Here is a 20,835-nt window from a genome sequence, read left to right on the forward strand (position 1 = left end):
CCCCGTCCCCATCCCCGCAACCTCGACTACGTCCCGTCCCCGACGGGAAATTGAAAAAATTCACCGTCCCAATCACCACGGGGAATTTGGCGGGGACGGGGAATCCCCATCCCCGATCAACCTATAATCAATGTGCGAAAGTAATACAATTTTAAAAATAAAAAACAAAAAAATTAGAATCCATAGTCAATATATTCTAATAATCTAACTAATCCAATATATACACATCCAATATTCACAGTGCATGCAATGAAATCAATATTCAATATATTCTAAATTTCAATTTATCCAATAGAGTTAGTACCTCCAATGGTCCTCCGAGTATTAGCCATATACCAGCTGTGGTCCTCCGACTTTTAAACGACCACGAAACGTTCTCCATCTTTTAAAAAATAACCACTTATGATCATCGGTTAAGTTTGGTGTCAAATAGACATTAAATGTGAAGACAAACATGTCATTTCACCTATATTCTTCTATACACCTTCTAATCAAGCCTCTAGTAGCAAGCTAACTTCAGGAACCGTCGTCGTCGTTTTTGGTTACGTGAGAATTCTCTGTACATGCTGTAACATGAAAAACTCAATTGATGAGATGATACCTGCTAGCTTTGATGAGATGATACCTGCTACTCTGCTAGCTGCTAACGACCGGGTTTTCTTCCCCCGACGACCTGCGAGAATTAAGGAGAGCCACGAAGGAGACGATGACGGCATAGTTGTTGATGCACATTGTGAGGATGGATTGGAAACGCGCTCTTCTCATTGATTTTGTCTGCGTAATCATCGCCGGTGTTAGAGGTCAGGCCCTGGCGGCCTCTCCCGCCACCACCCCGGCACTGTCAACTCCGACTATGCCCACTTCTTCTCCAGATCATCATTGCAGCTTTCTGCAACTTCTTTTTCTTTTTTCTCTCAATGATTTGTAGATGTTTTTTTTTTTTTTTTCCTTAAAATTCTGTCTCATACATTTGAAAGTAGATTCTTAATCTATATAGCCATAATAACAACCTCATGTTGATTCCACACAAGAGAAGATGCAGTTCATAGTGTACGGATCATACTATACGAACGATGTGAGCCTAGCATCAAGTCGAGCTAAAATGTCAGGATTGAATGTGTCATGGGAATCACCTCGTTGGTTGATATGTTGAGCACGACTTCCTCGCAAAGAGAAAGCAGACATCAAACAAGGTGTGGCGCACGGATGTCCACGAAGGTCCCACCGTCTCTCCTCCCTGTAATTCAAATTTGTGTATGAATTATATATATATATATATATATATATATATATATATATATATATATATATATATATATATATATATGATTCATATATGTATCAGCGCGTGTATATGAGCCATACGTACATGCAGGGCCGATCCTATCATTTTATAGGCACCTAACAGGATAAAAAATGGCCCCAGTTAATATATATTTCATGCCTAAAATTTAAATTAAATAAGAAAAAAATTATTAATATCAATAACTTTAAATAAGATTAACATGTTTTTAACAATTTTACATACACAACAATAATCATGAAAAAAAATTCTAGGTGCTTTAATTTCCTTAATGCAAAATAATAAATAATATTATAAGTGCCTTCATAAATAAATAATATTATATAGTTTATAAAAATGAATAAATAATTGAAAATCGAGTAAACTTATAAACAATAACATTGTTATATATCATAATAAATAATAAATTAATTATTATTAAAAAATTTATAAAACAATAATTAAAAACTTTGTGAAGCAAAAAATCTTTTTTTTTTTTTTTTTTTTTTTTTTTTTTTTTTTGACTAGGAGCAAGAAATTAAAATATTTCAAAACACAATAAAAAATACAAAAAGATATGAAACATAATTATCTAGATAAAATAGTTTGAACATAAAGCATATTATAAATCACACATCCTCTATATTATTTATATGATTTTTATAAATACTTTTTCTTTTAAATAGATAAAATTCAAACTTCTTTAGAATAATTTGAGTACAATGGCACATGATAGAAACTTCTATATTACATTGATTAGATATTCATAAAAAGGTACGGAGTAAATTTTTTTAATTTTTTTTTTTTATAATTCAATCTCAAAATATATCATATAACCCCTCCGTCCTATTTTTATGTGTCTTGTTTGGTTAACATGAGTTTATTGAAGTTTTTTTAATTCTATTTTTCATAATATGTTTAGTATAAGTATATAAAAATTTATAAATTTAGAAACTGCATTAAAAATCTAATATAAAAATTTATATATTTAATATAAAAAATTCATAATATGTTTAGTATAAATATATGAAAATTTATATATTTAAAAACTATATTAAAAATACTACTCCGTATTAAACACAAAAACTCAATAAAAATAAATTTTTAAAATATACATTAGAATATAAGCAAAGAAGTAAAGTTGAGGAATTCTAAAATGTGAAGGGAAGGATTGGATCACCGGCCTTTGATTATAAATGATGTTAAAATTCAAGTATCTTACCAACCAAACTAATTCACCTTACTTATACTTATGCTTGGGATGGGGCCCTCCCCCAAGCATGGGCCTGGGCAAGGACCCAGCCTGCCCTTGCCCCAGGGCCGGCCCTGCATACATGTATACTTTTAGATAGAGAGAGAGGTGCAGAATGCCTCCAAACGTATCTGCCGCTAGCTATGTCCAACGAAGGGACCGAGATAACCAATGGGTTTAATTTTGATTGGGTTTTGAGTTAATATAAGAGAAATGACATGTTTGTCCTCACATTTAACGTCTATTTGACACCAAACTTAACGGAGGACCATAAGTGGTTATTTTTTAAAAGATGGAAGACGTGTCGTGGTCGTTTAAAAGTCGGAGGACCACAGCTGGTATATGGCTAATACTCGGAGGACCATTGGAGGTATTAACTCTATTTTCATTTAATTGGTTGCTAGTCAAAACTACACTAATATCATTTAGAATTAATTATGATTTAGATGCACATTAAATTGATAAATTATCTTGACCATTGCTCATTTAATATTTAATGGATTGAATTAGTTCTTAGGTTCCTACCTAAATAGGGGTTCTTACTTGAAGCCAACCCTATATATGATTTTAATCACATAAGAACTATGTTTCTCATGAGTCTATGAGAACTCTTCTTGTCCTTTTAATCCATTTTGAGTTGATGGTGGGGAATATTCCTATTTTTATTTTTTATTTTTTAGGGGGGGGGGTGGGGGGGTGGTGGTGTCATTTATTTTGACTTTTTTTTTTCAATGGGATATTTACATGATTTTAGGAGTTTTATTTTAGGAAGATTAGGAGTGTTTTTTTGGGTTCCCTTTTACCGGTTACGTTCTACGTACCACAGTCTACATCTCTCTTACATGCTCTCCCTTTCTGCTTATAATGACTTCATCAATTGCTGGGTTCCATAACGCAGGTGGTGTTTAGTGTGTTTATACATTGGGAATTATTTTAGACAGTTTAAATGCTATGTTGTTGGGGTGGGGTGTGGATTTTAGAATCACGTTATGTGCGTATCTGTTTGGACTGCGCAGGATGGACTGGTTGTTTTGTGCGTTTTAAGGGGCACGGTGAGTGCGTATGTGTGGTGGTGCAACCAGGGCATTCCAGTCATGTTTGTCATAGGGGGACGTGGGGGTGTGCTTTATGTGTTCATTGTATGTTCATTTTTAATGTTAAACCCTAACGTGGGTGGCGTTAAATGTGTTTTGCGGTTGGCGTTTAATGTGTTTATACATTGAAAATTATTATGGACTGTCTAACATGAGGATCATTATCAACCATGGATGGTGTTGCCTTCTTTCCTTTCTCAGCCATTGAAAGCTGTATTTTAGGCAGTGGTTGGAAAGAAGGTTGGGAATGAAGATTCCCAGGGTTGTCGTTCTCAAATGATGGACACTGGAATTGAATGTTGTTGTATCAAACACTGCACAAGAACACATTAGCACAAGGAAGCTAGAGATTGCATTGTACAAGGAGTGCAAGGAAGGCTAGGAATACAAAAGAGCAAAAGAAAGTATGCAACAAGATATGGAGTGAATTAGAATTCCTAGGATTTCAATATAGAGATTTAGTGAGAATTGAGGCTATGTGATGGTTTGATCATTGGCACACGCTTTGCTAGTGATAAGCCGATACGTACTTAGCCTCTTAGGCAAATTCTATGCCTAAGGCATTATGTCAAACAACTAACCTACGTGTTTGCTTCCGGACATGGCCCGCTCGGATCACAAGGCGGAAATTGCAAGTGGAGAGGCTAGAGTGTATCACAATCTCTTGCCAATACACTCATTCTAAACCTCATGCATGAGTGCGTGCTGCACACACACACAATTCTATACATAATCCACTTCCAACAAGGATCAAACACATAGCCAAATCACATCAATCAATACATCTTCAATCACAAGAAATACCCAATTCACTAAGATAAATCTAGCTACACATTATCATAGATTGAAATCACAAATTATTGAATCAAACTAGCAATAAACAATATGGAAATAGGAAATTCTAAGCACAAGATTAGAGATTTCCAATTTGAATCAACAAATGTGAAGACCAATCTACAAATTGGAGAAAAGCTTTCCACAATTAAGAGAGTTGTCAATTCTCTATCTTCTAGATCACTTTCTCACTAGAAATTTAAGATCAAAGTGTATAGCTAGGTGGATCTAAGCTAAATCTAACCTAGAGAGAAAAAGTTCTCTCCAAATCTAAGCTAAGAGATCAGAAAAAATGAAAGACGATGAAAGATGAAAAGATCATGCCAAGCCTTCCTTTTGAATTCTGAAATCTGGCAAAAAAAAAAAGGACTTTCGGCCTCCGATTCACGCCATCGTCATGCGCGTGACGCCGGTGTGAATGGGTTCGGGAACCTATTCACGTCGCTGCCACGTATGTGACACTAGCATAATGAATGAGAATTAGCCCTTCTGATCTTCATGAAAGTTGTAGTTCTTTAAATTTCCGATCCAATGCCGCTGGAATCACCTCATTTGGACATCCCTAGCTCTAGATATGCTCAAATTACCAAACTGTTGCCAAAATGTCCTGAATATGTCACAATTTTGCTATTTTTCACAAATGTAACCACAATTAGTCCTTTGTAACAACCCATAAATTTTAACCTTCAAATTAAGCCTATTCTATGAATTTAATCAAAACCTTTTACAATATTTTGTTCCTACGATGACTAATGACTAGTATAAATAAAATATTTATTTTCAAAATCCTTGATTTCATATAAAATGATTATCTATGTAATTAGGTTTTCAAAACTCAATTTGAAAGAAATATTCTTTTATCAAAAAGTCAACGCTGGATCTAAACTAAATCTAACCTAGAGAGAAAAAGTTCTCTCCAAATCTAAGCTAAGAGATTAGAAAAAATGAAAGATGAAAAGATCTTGCCAAGCCCTTCTTTTGAATGCTGAAATCTGGCAAAAAAAAAAAAAAAAAGACTTTCGGCCTCCGATTCACGCCATCGTCATGCGTGTGACGCCAGCGTGAATGGGTTCGGGAACCTATTCATGTCGCTGCCACGTACGTGACGCTAGCATGAATGAGAATCAGCAGGGCCGGTCCTATAGTTTTATAGGCCCGGGGAAAGTTAAACAAAGTGGCCCCAATACGATATTTAGAAGTTAATATAAATTTTTATAACTAAATTTCAAATGTTATATACGAGTACAAAAATACTATTTTCAACTAAATTGAAATAAAATTTAAAATTTTTTAACATTTTACAAATACAATACTAATACAAAATTAATTATAACAAAAAACTTCTATGAGCTTTCCTAGATGCAAAGTCATTAATGACCTCTTCAAGACTAGTATTGTCTAAGATATCATTCTCAATACACAATATTGCCAATCCATTTAATCTTTCTTGTGACATTGAAGATCTGAGGTATGTTTTCAATAATTTAAATTTTGAGAAATTCCTTTCAGCAGAAGCTACCGTCACGGGTATAGTCAATAGAATCCGATAAGTAATAGAAACCGTTGGGTAGCAATCTGCAACTTTAACAAACTCAAGAATCTCGATTGCTGACATCAACTTTTCTAGCAAAGTCATCTGTAACACTTTTTATTCAGAAAAAAGATCATTTGAATCAACATCCGACACATTGTTATGAGAAAAAGTAATTGCAAAATTATTACAACATTCGATTAATTCATTATTATCTAATGACTTCAATGTTTTTGAATCATATAAGAATCCAAAAATATTTTCAAATGTCTTTAATTGCTCAAATCTAGTATTCAATGAAGCAATTGCCATATTCACAACAATTAGAAAATAATTAACTCTAAAGGATTCCTCAGGTGATTGCATTTCTTCTTACAACTTACAACAAAAACAATATTGTTATTAGATTCGAACAACTTACAACAAAAAATAATATACTTTATCCACATGTTTTGAGTAAACTAACCATTTTCGATCACTAGTTTCCTCATTACTCAACTTTCTAGTATAATAAGCATATGAAAAATGCCTAGAGTTATTATCTAAAGAAGACAGAATATTTAAATCTCTTATATGCCCATTTTCAACTAAAATATCTTTTGATTTATTATCAAGATTGTTGGTCCCAAAAGAGGTAAGGTGAAAGTCTAGAGGGGGGGGGGGGGGGGGGGGTGAATAGACTTTCAAACTTTTTCGCACAGCACAACAATTGCTAAGCCAGAGAAAAACCAGAACTCTTAACTAGATTGTTAGAGTATGGTGCACAGCGAAATTAAATAAAGATAAAGTGTGTGTGAGATTGTGTGAGCAGTATATCTCGTGTAGAGCAATTATGTAAAGAGCAGTAAGTAAAGAAAGCAGTAAAGAACACAAGACAATTATAGTGGTTTGCGAGGTGGTGTAATCCTCTTACTCCACTTGCTCTTATCTCCAAGAGCAATTCACTATATCCACCACTTCTTGGTTCCAAGATACAATGAATTTCCGTGATCTAGTGCTTTGATTACAAAGCCAGCACTAATCACGCCCAGTGACACCACACTGCTGCTTCGGGTTTCACGTCGCCGCGCTACTATCCCAGGATTTCACGACTCCGCGTTACTTTCCCCCCATCTTCCACACTCCGGTAGAAACGTATCCCGTGATCTAGTGATTTGATCACAAAGCCCGCACTAATCACGCCCAGTGCCTCCGACACTGCTGCTTCGGATCTCACAGCTCCGTGTGACAATCTAGGATTTCACAGCTCCGTGCTACTTTCCTCCCTTCTCTTGTTTTGCTCCAAAACAAGTGTTGTCTTGCTTCCAACTTCGAGACTCTGTAATTGATCTTCAATGATGCGCAGGTGTCTTTGATGTAGATAAACACTCTGGAATAATTTCTCTTGAATGCTCTGAGTGTTTTCTCTCTTTGAGTGTATCAAGTAAAGCACTTGATTTTTATGCTCTGTTTTGCTCTGTTTAAGAACTCTCAGAGTATTTTTCTCTTGAAGCTCTCTGAGTTCTTTTTCTTTTCTCACTTCTCACTTGAAAATTTTTGGTATGCTCTGTACCAAATGAGATTTTTTGCTCTTTGCTCTTTGTGAGTTCGTGTTCTCTGCTCTATGCTCTTTCGTTCCCCCTGATCTTCAAGTCTTCATATCTTCATCATTTTATAGCTGGTAATGAGGATCTGTCCGTTGGAAAGAGACGATCTCATTTTTGAAATCATGTATCTTTTTGTCAGAGATCTTATCTTATCTTCTGCAAAGATGTTAGAAAGGATAAGCTAGCCGTTTGAGAGCTTGAACATCATGCGAATGGTTTCCCAAACTTCATCTGATAGACATTTCTAACTTTTTCGCACAGCACAACAATTGCTAAGCCAGAGATAAACCAAAACTCTTAACTAGATTGTGTAGAGTATGGTGCACAACGGAATTAAATAAAGATAAAGTGTGTGTGAGATTGTGTGAGCAGTATATCTCGTGTAGAGCAATTATGTAAAGAGCAGTAAGTAAAGAAAGTAGTAAAGAACACAAGACAATTATAGTGGTTCGCGAGGTGGTGTAATCCTCCTACTCCACTTGCTCTTATCTCCAAGAGCAATTCACTATATCCACCACTTCTTGGTTCCAAGATACAATGAATTTCCGTGATCTAGTGCTTTGATTACAAAGCCAGCACTAATCACGCCCAGTGACACCACACTGCTGCTTCGGGTTTCACGTCGCCGCGCTACTATCCCAGGATTTCACGACTCCGCGTTACTTTCCCCCCATCTTCCACACTTCGGTAGAAACGTATCCCGTGATCTAGTGATTTGATCACAAAGCCCGCACTAATCACGCCCAGTGCCTCCGACACTGCTGCTTCGGATCTCACAGCTCCGTGTGACAATCTAGGATTTCACAGCTCCGTGCTACTTTCCTCCCTTCTCTTGTTTTGCTCTAAAACAAGTGTTGTCTTGCTTCCAACTTCGAGACTCTGTAATTGATCTTCAATGATGCGCAGGTGTCTTTGATGTAGATAAACACTCTGGAATAATTTCTCTTGAATGCTCTGAGTGTTTTCTCTCTTTGAGTGTATCAAGTAAAGCACTTGATTTTTATGCTCTGTTTTGCTCTGTTTAAGAACTCTCAGAATATTTTTCTCTTGAAGCTCTCTGAGTTCTTTTTCTTTTCTCACTTCTCATTTGAAAATTTTTGGTATGCTCTGTACCAAATGAGATTTTTGCTCTTTGCTCTTTGTGAGTTCGTGTTCTCTACTCTATGCTCTTTTCGTTCCCCCTGATCTTCAAGTCTTCATATCTTCATCATTTTATAGCTGGTAATGAGGATCTGTCCGTTGGAAAGAGACGATCTCATTTTTGAAATCTTGTATCTTTTTGTCAGAGATCTTATCTTATCTTCTGCAAAGATGTCAGAAAGGATAAGCTAGCCGTTTGAGAGCTTGAACTTCATGCGAATGGTTTCCCAAACTTCATCTGATATTACTCTGGTTTTACGTTGAGTGGGAATATCTGGGTGTAGAACGACTTCTCTGATTAGCTCTGAAGTGGTCCTTGTATCTTTGGGATTTAAAAATATTCCTCAATTTAATCCCATACTAGTTAAACTAGTATTTTTCCTCATCTTCTTCATTCTCACGTCTGTTCCTCCCATTTTGAATTGCTTCCACTTCCACTTCAAATAAACTGGCTTTGAACTTCCTCCCATTTTGAATTGCTTCCACTTCCCATTTTGAATTGCTTCCACTTCCACTTCAAACAAACTCGCTTTGAACTTCCTCCCATTTTGAATTGCTTCCACTTCTCGCTTTGAACTTCCTCCCATTTTGAATTGCTTCAACTTCCACTTCAACTTCCACTTCAAACTGGCTTTGAACTTCCTCCCATTTTGAATTGCTTCCACTTCCACTTCAAACTGGCTTTGAACTTCCTCCCATTTTGAATTGCTTCCCAATTTGAAAACTTCCTCCCATTTTGAATTGCTTCCCAATTTGAATTATTGACTTTGACTTCGAAATTGGCTCCCAGACTTCTCCGGAAACTTGCTCCCAATTTCAATTGCTTCGAACTAGCTCCCAATTTCAATTCCTATGAAATCGGCTCCCAAGTGCAATTGCAATTTCAATTGCTTCGAACTAGTTCCCAAGTGCTTCTCAATTTCCCCTTAGTAATCAAGGCCCAAAGCCAAACTAGCGCCCAACCAATTTCAATTCCTATGAAATCGGCTCCCAAGTGCAATTGCAATTTCAATTGCTTCGAACTAGCTCCCAATTTCAATTGCTTCGAACTAGCTCCCAAGTGCTTCCCAATTTCCCATTGTAATCAGGCCTTGCTTCGAACTAGCTCCCAAGTGCTTCCCAATTTCCCCTTAGTAATCAAGGCCCAAAGCCAAACTAGCGCCCAACCAATTTCAATTCCTATGAAATCGGCTCCCAAGTGCAATTGCATCGAACTAGCTCCGAAGTGCTTCCCAATTTCCCCTTGTAATCAAGGCCCAAAGCCAAACTAGCGCCCAACTTCATCAGACTTAATTAATTTTGGCTTCTCAAATTTTACCTTGTAAAATTGTTAATGGTGAGATTCAAACTTGAGCCATTTTGCATATTATATCAAGCATCTTCCACTTCATCCGTACAGCTTATTAGTTAAATCTCCAATCATATTTGATGTACTCCTTTCTTTCCATAGATGCTTGATCTCCAAGTCAAATTCATGCAATCTTCCAAACTTAATTTTCTTTCACGAAAATTCTTCTGGGATATCTTCTTGAGTAGCATTGACGTGAATATTATATCATTCATCTTCTTCTTCTTCAATTTGTCATTTTCTCGAGATAAATTCTTGATTTTCGGCTTGATATCTTCTTCTTCTTCTATTTTCATGCATCTTCCTCTTGTTTTTCTATTTTGCAACTTAAATAATTTCCCGATCATGGTCTTAGACTCTACTAGACCTATAAAAATAACATTGGGGGATCTACAAATACATATTTGGCATATCAAAACCATTACACTTTATTCCTAACAATTTCCCCCTTTTATAATGCCAAAACCTATACTCAGTCATTGGCTTTAAGTCTTTGAAAAATAATCATTTTGTTCAATTTTATTTGACAAAGCCAAGATGAGTTTAACAAATGGTTTTCTAGACACAATCAAAAGAAAAACTTGTGAATTAATTTTTTAGACAAGTTTCTAAACGCATCTTTAATTATTTTATTTTTGATCATCATTTTTTAAATTTTTATGTGCGTTTTAACATTCCTTGTCTTTTTAATTCACGAAGGTCTAATTACATCAAACAAATAAAATATTGAACTCAAAATAGACCATAGGAAATTATTATTGAGATATTTCGAATTATTTTAGAGAAAAACGCAACAGAGGTTCGAAAATAGCGAAACCATCAGCTTAAGAGATTTTTCAGATTACCTTCTGGGTTTCTTCACTCCCATGTCTTTCTTCAAAATTTCCTTGACATGTTCTCTGAGCTTGAAGAAATCATCTTTGAGCTTTGCATTCTGAAATCTCTTTGTAAGTTGCCAGGCCATGTAATATCCAAAAGCTTCTTTGATATTGTTGCCCGGAAGAACTCCGGCTTCCCACCATGAGACACATTCTTCGAAGCTTCTTTCTGCTCCACGATTCATGCCCATATTTCCAGTGAAATCTCTTAGTTCATACCACATCTCGGTTCTTTTCCTTTTGCCTTCTTCTTCTTTATTCTTCTCCGAGATCCATTGGGCTTATCGGCTGCAGGCCATTTCTTGATCATGCTTGGTAGATTTTCCTTAGTCCATATTGTTGTCTGAGTGGCGGTACCTTTAGAGCATTCAAACCAGCCACGAGTTTCAGCAACTTTCGATGTACTCGTACCAAGACTAGGACTCGCGAACTGAGCAAAACCAATCTGAGATGGTCCTTCTGAGGATTGTCCGCGGCTACGGCCTCTACCTTGAGTCGATATTACTGGCTGTTGTTGGCTTCCAAGAATAAATTCTTGTTGTTGCAAAGCTAAGTGACTGAGAATTTCTTCCCCCCTTTTGGCGTTATCAACCAAAAATGCAAGGGTTTTACAATCTCGGTCTTGGTTTGCTTTCATAGCTTCAACACTATTGTGTGTTTCAATGGAAACAACTTGTACATTTTCCAGCTTGTTTGTTGCAACTGTGAGCTCAACTTCAAGTTTGTTGATTCGACTTTCTTGATCTTGAATTGCCTTGACTTGTCGCAAGTGGCGTTCGTTGTTAATCTTTTCAGCTGCTTCACGTTCCTTCTTCATGAGCTGAATCACTTCAAGTAAGCCTTTTGTCAATTCTCCTTTCAAGATTCTTTCAGCTTTGTCAATCTGAGTCTTCAAAATATTTTGATGTTCCATTAATTCCTTCAGATTGACCCGTATATCCATGTGTTGTTGTTCTAGCATTTGGTTTTGTTCAACCAATTTTTCTCCAATTGTTTGACAAACAACATCACTGGATTCGGCCACTTTTGCAAATAGAGATGAAAATATGCCATCATCTTGATCATCCATCTGCACAAAGTTTTGAGGGGATCCGAATGGACTTCTATTCGAATCTGTGAGAACAATTGTGTCAATAAGTTGCATCCTTTCTTCTTCTTCAGGTGATTCGGCTTCTTGATTGAGATCACCAATTTCTTCTTCTAAGACTTCTGTTCTCGTGTAATTGTCTGCAAATAAATCTTCATTTTCTATAACAGGGTCCACGATAGGCATGGTAGACTCGGTATGGTGTACTGGCAATACATTGGATAAATTCTCTGTGATTTGCAGTCTACTCTCAGTAGCAACTTCTACTGCAACTTCCACTGGTATATCTCTTCTTATTTGTTCTGACACTTCTCCTCTTAATTCTTTTTGTCTTTTATCCCTTCTTGTAGCCATATAATATATCTTTTTATTTCTTTTAAATTCTTTCTCCCCCCCCCCCCCCCCCCCCCCTTTTTTTTTTTTTAAATATTTTTGTGTATCTTTTTGGCTACGAAACTTTTGTTCTTTTTATATACCGTAGGGATTTTTCATTTTGTAGGAGAGAGAAACAGAGATAGACAGAACCAGTAGCAAAAACATCCATGAAACTTTATTTATCTCCTTTTTAGGGAGAGAGAGATAACATTTTTCAGATCACATCACATATTCAAGCTTCACCAGTGGAGAGACTAGCGCCGTGATTAGTCTCAAGATCAGCATGCGGTGGAGAAGGAGAGCTTGATTTTGAAGCATAGGCTAATCCGGGTTCCATTGGAGGTCGAGCAGTTCGCTTAAGGCTGCGGGTTTGAGGTCGAGATGACAGGGGTGATGGCGTTGAGCGTCGTAGCTGCACTGCTGAGACTTTTGGACTTCTTTGAACTTGATCCTTGGTCGGTGGTTGTCCTTCTTCTTCTTCAGAGAATAGGATGAGAGGATCGCTAGGTGTGTCTCCAACTTCATGTCCTCCATTTGCAGCACGTCGAGCTCTCAGCATCGCTTGTCTTGCTTGCTCGGCCACTCTCCTGGAAGATCTTCTCTTTTCTTGATTCTTCGGAGTCATTGAAGCCTGCAAAAACTAGATACAAACAAAAGAAATCTCCACACAGACTTGTTTGCTTCAGGTCCTAATTTATAGACCTAGGAAGGTGCTAGAACCGTGTTGGCTAATGATGAAGAGGTTGAAAGGTTTCCTTTGGATATAGCCGATGTTTGGTTTCAAAAGGTGTGATGAATGTTTGCATGACTCTTCATTGGTCGACAAAGCGGTGGATGTGATGGGTAGCGGTTTCTAGGAGAGTTAATGAGGGATTAGGGTGACGATTTGAGAGAGAATGAATTGGTTGGGGAAGAGTGTTGATCTAGGAGAGGATTATGGGGGGAGGTTTAGGTTGGGTGGAGGTTTAGAAAGGGTAGGAGTTTATGGGTGGAGGTTTGATACCCAATTAAACTATAATTTTCCTCCTTTATCTCCTGATTTCCTTCTCAAAATCGTGTACCACAAACATAATAACACTCAAACATCTCGTTAGTAGCAAAAATTACTCCACAAATAATTAATCATACATACCAATTATATTAAACACACACACGACAATTACCAATTAAAACAAACAAATTTTGAAAACTAACAAAATTAACACATATATTCCAAATTTATAATTAGAAACAACTTTATATAAAAAGCACACTAATCAGATTCCCAAAATATTTTAGAAACTAACAAAAATTTTAACTTTTAGCTCAGATTTCTAAAATATTTTTATAGCAAATTATAACACATACACACATATGCACGAAACACATAAAATAATACAATAAACACACTAAATCACATTATGCACATATATTATTAAATAAACACGGTAAATCACATATTTAGGCAAATTGTTCATGCAAACAAATTAATTAAATTACAAAAACATGAACAAATACTTCACAGATTAAATAACACATTGAAACATGCAATTTTAAACACATTGTCAAATAATCACGAATTGCACTTTTCATCAAATTAATTTGCATGGCATATGATTTCACGTTAAATAACACATGCAAATACACAATTGAATTCCTAACACATATTGCAATTTTATCACATAAAAATTTCGAATAAACATATGCATATAAACACATAAAAACAATTTATTCATATAAAACAGTTTATTTTGAGCACAAGTATCAATTTAAATAGAGAGATTAAGTCCAGTGATACTTAGCTCATTTCGATCATTCCCAACTCGTGCCTTAAGTTAGAAAATCTCGTTTCGCATAAAGGCTTCGTGAGAATATCAGCAACTTGGTTTTCCGTAGGGATATATTCGATCTTTAGATTTTTCTTTTCAACATGATCCCTTATGAAGTGATGTCGAATGTCGATATGTTTGGTTCTTGAGTGAAACACTGGATTGTGAGTGATAACGATTGCACTAGTATTATCACAATAAATACTAACGTCATCACAATTAACTCCGTAATCCTTCAATTGTTGCTTCATCCACAAAATTTGCGCACAACAACTTCCTGCAGCAATGTATTCGGCCTCGGTGGTACTGGTTGCGATGGAATTTTGCTTTTTGCTGAACCAAGAAATAAGCCTTCCCCCCAAGAACTGGCATGTCCCGGAAGTGCTTTTTCTGTCTATTTTACAGCCTGCAAAATCCGCATCTGAAAAACCCGTTAGAGTAAAATCTGTACCTTTTGGATACCACAATCCAACATTGATTGTGCCTTTCAGATATCATATGATCTTCTTTGTTGCGGTGAGGTGGCTTTCTTTTGGATTTGCTTGGAATCTTGCACACACTCCCAGAGCATAAGAAATGTCTGGCCTGCTTGCAGTAAGATATAGAAGAGAACCAATCATTCCTCTATATTTTGTTTGATCGACATCCTTTCCATCTTCATCTTTGTCTAGCCTTATTGATGTGCTCATTGGAATTTTGATCGATGATTTTCCATCAAGGCCAAACTTCTTTATCAAGTCGCGGGTGTACTTTGCTTGATTGATGAATACTCCTTCTTTCAGTTGTTTGACTTGTAAGCCCAAGAAGTAATTCAATTCACCCATCATGCTCATTTCGAATTTATTCTGCATAAGCTTCGAAAATTTCTCATACAAAGAATTGTTAGTGCTTCCAAAAATAATATCATCAACATAGATTTGCACTAATAAAATATGATCACCATCTTGAATTCTAAATAGAGTTTTGTCAACAAGGCCTTTGGTGAATCCACACCTTATCAAGAACATTGACAAGGTATCATACCAAGCTCTAGGTGCTTGTTTCAACCCATACAATGCATTTTTAAGTTTGTAGACTTTATCACCTTCGCCTTTTACCTCAAAACCTGGCGGTTGTTCGACATAAACTTCTTCTTCGAGTAGACCATTCAAGAATGCGCTTTTCACGTCCATTTGATAAACAGTGAAATCTTTGTGTGCGGCGTAGGCTAGGAAAATTCTGATTGCTTCAAGTCGGGCCACCGGTGCAAAAGTTTCATCAAAATCTATTCCTTCTTCTTGAGAGTATCCTTTTGCAACGAGCCTTGCTTTATTCCTAACAATCACGCCTTCTTCGTTTGCTTTGTTCCGGAAGACCCATTTGGTTCCTACAACATTGTGGTTCGCCGGTCTTGGAACAAGTTCCCAAACATCATTTCTTTTGAATTGATTGAGCTCTTCTTGCATAGCATTTATCCAATCCAGATCATTAAGAGCTTCGTGAACTTCTTTTGGTTCAATTTGAGATATATAACACGTGAACAATGCTTCCATAGTAGATGATCTTGTTTTCACGCCTTTATGAATATTCCCAATAATTAATTCTGGAGGGTGATTTTTAAGCCATCTTAAATCTGGTTCAAATTGGTGCATGGTACTGGGTGGATCCATTTGTTGTGTACTAGATGAGTTGATTCGAATTTTCACATTTAATTCATTTTGGAATTGACCACCAACTTCACCAGTAACTTGATCACTAATTGGATCACCAACCTCAACCCGTACTGCATCTCCATTCTCACGTGCGGCATCACCTCCAAAATTATTATTAAAAGAATTTCCAACTTCTTCTGGATGAGGGATGAGATTTTCTAGAGAATTAATTTCCAACTCATCCATTCCCTGCAAAACATCATCTATACACGTATCATTAGTATTACAAAAATCAATATGACACTTGTTACCATTTTGTTCGAATTCTTCGCCCAGAGCATCATTTTTGATCTGTGATTTTTCATCAAATACCACGTGTATGGATTCTTCAACCACCATTGATCTTTTATTCAAAACTCTGAACGCCTTGCTGGTAGTCGAATATCCTAGAAAAATTCCTTCATCTGCACGCTCATCAAAAGCTTTTAGATGCAATTTGTCATTAATATGAATAAAGCATTTGCATCCAAAAATATGAAAATAACCAATATTTGGTTTTCTCCCTTTATAAAGCTCATATGGCGTCTTCTTGTACTCCTTATGGATCATGCTTCGATTTTGTGTGTAGCAAGCAGTGTTGATAGCTTCCGCCCAATATCGTTTCGTGAGACCGGCAACACTAATCATCACTCGTGCGGCTTCTTTGAGCGTCCGATTTCTTCTTTCGGCAACACCGTTTTGTTGCGGTGTTCTTGCGGCAGATAATTGATGAGAAATTCCATGTGAATTGCAAAAAGCTTGTATAACTCCATTCACGAACTCGGTTCCGCGATCCGTTCGTATTTTTTATATTTGCAATTCTTTCTCATTTTGGAGTTGCTTCAACAGCTTCTGTAGAACTTGCTCAACTTCATTTTTCTTCTCGAGAAACACGGTCGAAGTGTACCGGGAAAAATCATCAACAACAACGAGAGTATATTTCTTACCACTTATACTTATTGGATCAACCGGTCCAAATAAGTCCATATGTAGTAAGCTTAGCGGTCTTGACGTCGACTCGTGTATCTTTGATTTGAATGATGATTTGATTTGCTTTCCGCGTTGGCATGCATCACACACTTGGTCCTTCTTGAAGATAATATCTGGCAAGCCTTCAACTAGATTCTTCTTTGCAAGTTGATTGATAGTCTTGAAGTTTAAGTGGTTGAGCTTTCTGTGCCATTCCCAATTAGCTTCATTCGAATTTCTGGCCATTAAGCACACTGAATCTTTGCTTGTACTCCAATCAACAACATACATGTTCTTTCGTCTTTTTCCAGAGAGAACAATCTCATTTGTGAGCTCATTTTTGATTAGGAAATTATCTTTAGAAAATTCTATAAGATAGCCTTTATCACAAAATTGACTAGTGCTCAACAAATTGAATTTTAAGCCTTCAACGAAAGAAACATCTTCAATCTTTAATCCATTTTTCTTGATCGTGCCAACTCCTTTTGTGATTCCATAATTTTGATTTCCTCCGAATATAACTTTTGGTCCATCTATTTCTTTGAAATTCACTAGATATGATTTATTTCTAGTCATGTGGCGTGAGCAACCACTATCGATGTACCAAACATCCTGCAAAAAAGATTAATTAACTTTAGGTACCCATACTTGCTTGGGTCCTTTACTGTTAGTGATTTTAGGTAACCAAACCCACCTAGATCTTTTTGAATTAAGATGAGGCGATTTGTAACCATTAGAGACACGATAATCATAACTTACTTTTGAAAACATTTTTGGCGCCGGATTTTGAAAAACATTTTTATATTTTGGCACCTGGGAAGAGGATTGTTGCTTTGGTCTATAAAAAGCATTACATCTATTGCACAACCAATCCTTTTGAGTGGGATAAAATTTCCCAACTTTATTTCTAGAAAAGCTTCCCTCTTTTCTATGATATCGTTTTTGCACTTGACTCTTTGGCATATCTTTGCTTGAAGAATTTTTGTTGGTTTGCCGTGAAATTGAATTGTTTCGTCCTTTCAACATTCAACTTTGCTTTTGTTTGATAGCCAAGTCCTTGTCTCATTGTGCTATTCTGACTTTTAACAAATTTTACCACTTGAACTTTATTATTTAAAGTAGTAGTAGAATTAGTCAGATTTTGAGGGGTTTGAGAATATGTGGAGTCATAACCGATTCCGGTTCTATCTCCTGATGGCTTTTGCATGCTCACCATTTTATCTATAATTTTAGACGAATTAGTGAACGTAGCAATAGTTGCCCGAAGGTTATGTTCTCTAACCTCTCTTGCTTTACACTCTTCTTGAAGATGAATATTTTCATTTTTCAATTTACTCACTTCAAGTAAAGCATCTTGCAATTTTTTATTCATTTCTTCTTTTTCAAGAATTAGAATATTATTACGCTCCTTGAGTTGAGGATGAGTGAGCATAATCTCTTGACATTCTCGCATTAGACTGTCAATAGATTCACGAGAAAAAGAAGAATTAACAGAATTGAAAGAATTCGATGTTACCTCTTCTTCCTCTGCTTCAAGAGCCATAAGACAATCTTCACTTGTACTCAACTCAATTGACTTGCATACTAGCGCCGTATCATCATCCGAACATGAACTTTCATCGCTTGATGATGAATCCTCCGAATCATCATTTTCGTTTGGTTCGTTGCTAACGAGAGCTTTTCTTTTGTCGCGCTTGAACCTTTTGCTTTCGGATTTGTTTGGCGTAGATTCAACATTTTTGCCTTGATACTTGCTAACGATCGGATACGGACAATTTATTTTAAAATGTCCGGGTTTGCGGCAATTGTAGCACAAATTGTTGTTTTCTTCAACTTTTTCTTCTTGTGGGGTGCGAGAGATGAATTTTCCACGAGCAGAATTTTTGTTGTCTCCTTTTCGCATAAACCTTCTAAACTTTTTGACAAAAAGAGCAAACTGTTCGTCAGTCATAAAATCAACATTATTTTCTACTGTCCTGGAGGTTGACGGTTGTTCGGCCATTAGAGCAGCATTTCGAGCTTCATGAACATCATCATCTTTGGCCTTCATTTCGAACTCATATGCTTTTAGATCACTAAATAATTTGTCTGTAGACAACATTCTTAGATCTCGGTGATCGCGCATAGCCGTAACCTTCATATCCCATGCAGATGGTAAGCCTCGTAGGATTTTGAGAATAATTTCTTTTTGGCTAATATTTTTGCCAAGATCACTAATCTCTCCAAGAACTTTGATCATTCGAGCTTCCATGTCTGCAACACTTTCATTTGAGAGCATTTTGAAATCTTCAAATTTCTTCATGGCGATTGTGAGCTTATTGTCTTTTTCTTGTTCATCTCCTTCGCCAATCTTGATGAGAGTTTCCCATATTTCTTTTGCAGTAGCACACTTTCGGATCTTCGGAAATATTGTATCATCCACGGCTTTGAATAGAATATCCTTGGCAATATTGTCAAGATTATTCCGCGTTCTATCGTCCGATGTCCATTCCGGTTTTGGCTTTTGTACGTACTGTGGAGCATCCAGGGATAGGACAAACGCCGTATTGACTTTTAATATTTCGATAGGGCCAGTGGAAATAACTTCCCACATTTCATCGTGTAAAGCCGATAAGTGTACCTGCATACGAACTTTCCAATCATCAAATTTATCAAGTGAGAATAATAGATTTTGAGCTAAATCTTTCTTCATCATCATCACGAGAGATATGAAAGATTAATCCAATCACAGACTTTGTAGAATGGATCAGCCTAGCAGTCAAAAACAGTTAACCCAGTTAGGCAACGTGTTTTAATACCAAAGGTTGGTATAAGCTGACTCAAATAGGCTACAGGCTCCGATACCAATTGTTGGTCCCAAAAGAGGTAAGGTGAAAGTCTAGAGGGGGGGGGGGGGGGGGGTTAATAGACTTTCAAACTTTTTCGCACAGCACAACAATTGCTAAGCCAGAGATAAACCAAAACTCTTAACTAGATTGTTAGAGTATGGTGCACAGCGGAATTAAATAAAGATAAAGTGTGTGTGAGATTGTGTGAGCAGTATATCTCGTGTAGAGCAATTATGTAAAGAGCAGTAAGTAAAGAAAGCAGTAAAGAACACAAGACAATTATAGTGGTTCGCGAGGTGGTGTAATCCTCCTACTCCACTTGCTCTTATCTCCAAGAGCAATTCACTATATCCACCACTTCTTGGCTCCAAGATACAATGAATTTCCGTGATCTAGTGCTTTGATTACAAAGCCAGCACTAATCACGCCCAGTGACACCACACTGCTGCTTCGGGTTTCACGTCGCCGCGCTACTATCCCAGGATTTCACGACTCCGCGTTACTTTCCCCCCGTCGTCCACACTCCCGTAGAAACGTATCCCGTGATCTAGTGCTTTGATCACAAAGCCCGCACTAATCACGCCCAGTGCCTCCGACACTGCTGCTTCAGATCTCACAGCTCCGTGTGACAATCCAGGATTTCACAGCTTCGTGCTACTTTCCTCCCTTCTCTTGTTTTGCTCCAAAACAAGTGTTGTCTTGCTTCCAACTTCGAGACTCTGTAGTTGATCTTCAATCATGCGCAGGTCTCTTTGATGAAGATAAACACTCTGGAATGATTTCTCTTGAATGCTCTGAGTGTTTTCTCTCTTTGAGTGTATCAAGTGTATCCCATGAGTATTAGCAAAATGACGGTTTTGGTCCACATGTTTAATTCCTACCAATTTTCATCCACGACTATTGTGTGAGTACCAATTTTCATCCACGATTATTGTTTTAGTACCAAAATTCATCATGTCGGTCACTCATTCGTTTTAAGACATGCCGAAATCTAAAATTTTAAGTGTATTTTCGTCCTTTTCAACTTAAGATCTCAATTTGAGCATGAATAGTGAGATTTAAGCCCAAAGATTGATCCCAATTCGCAGTTCTCCTCCTCATCTTACCTTAATTTGAGGAGTAGAACCGTGAAATGAGATTGATCTTAAGGTTT

Source organism: Ipomoea nil, unplaced genomic scaffold (assembly GCF_001879475.1).
Source record: "Ipomoea nil cultivar Tokyo-kokei standard unplaced genomic scaffold, Asagao_1.1 scaffold2494, whole genome shotgun sequence".
Taxonomy (NCBI): domain Eukaryota; kingdom Viridiplantae; phylum Streptophyta; class Magnoliopsida; order Solanales; family Convolvulaceae; genus Ipomoea; species Ipomoea nil.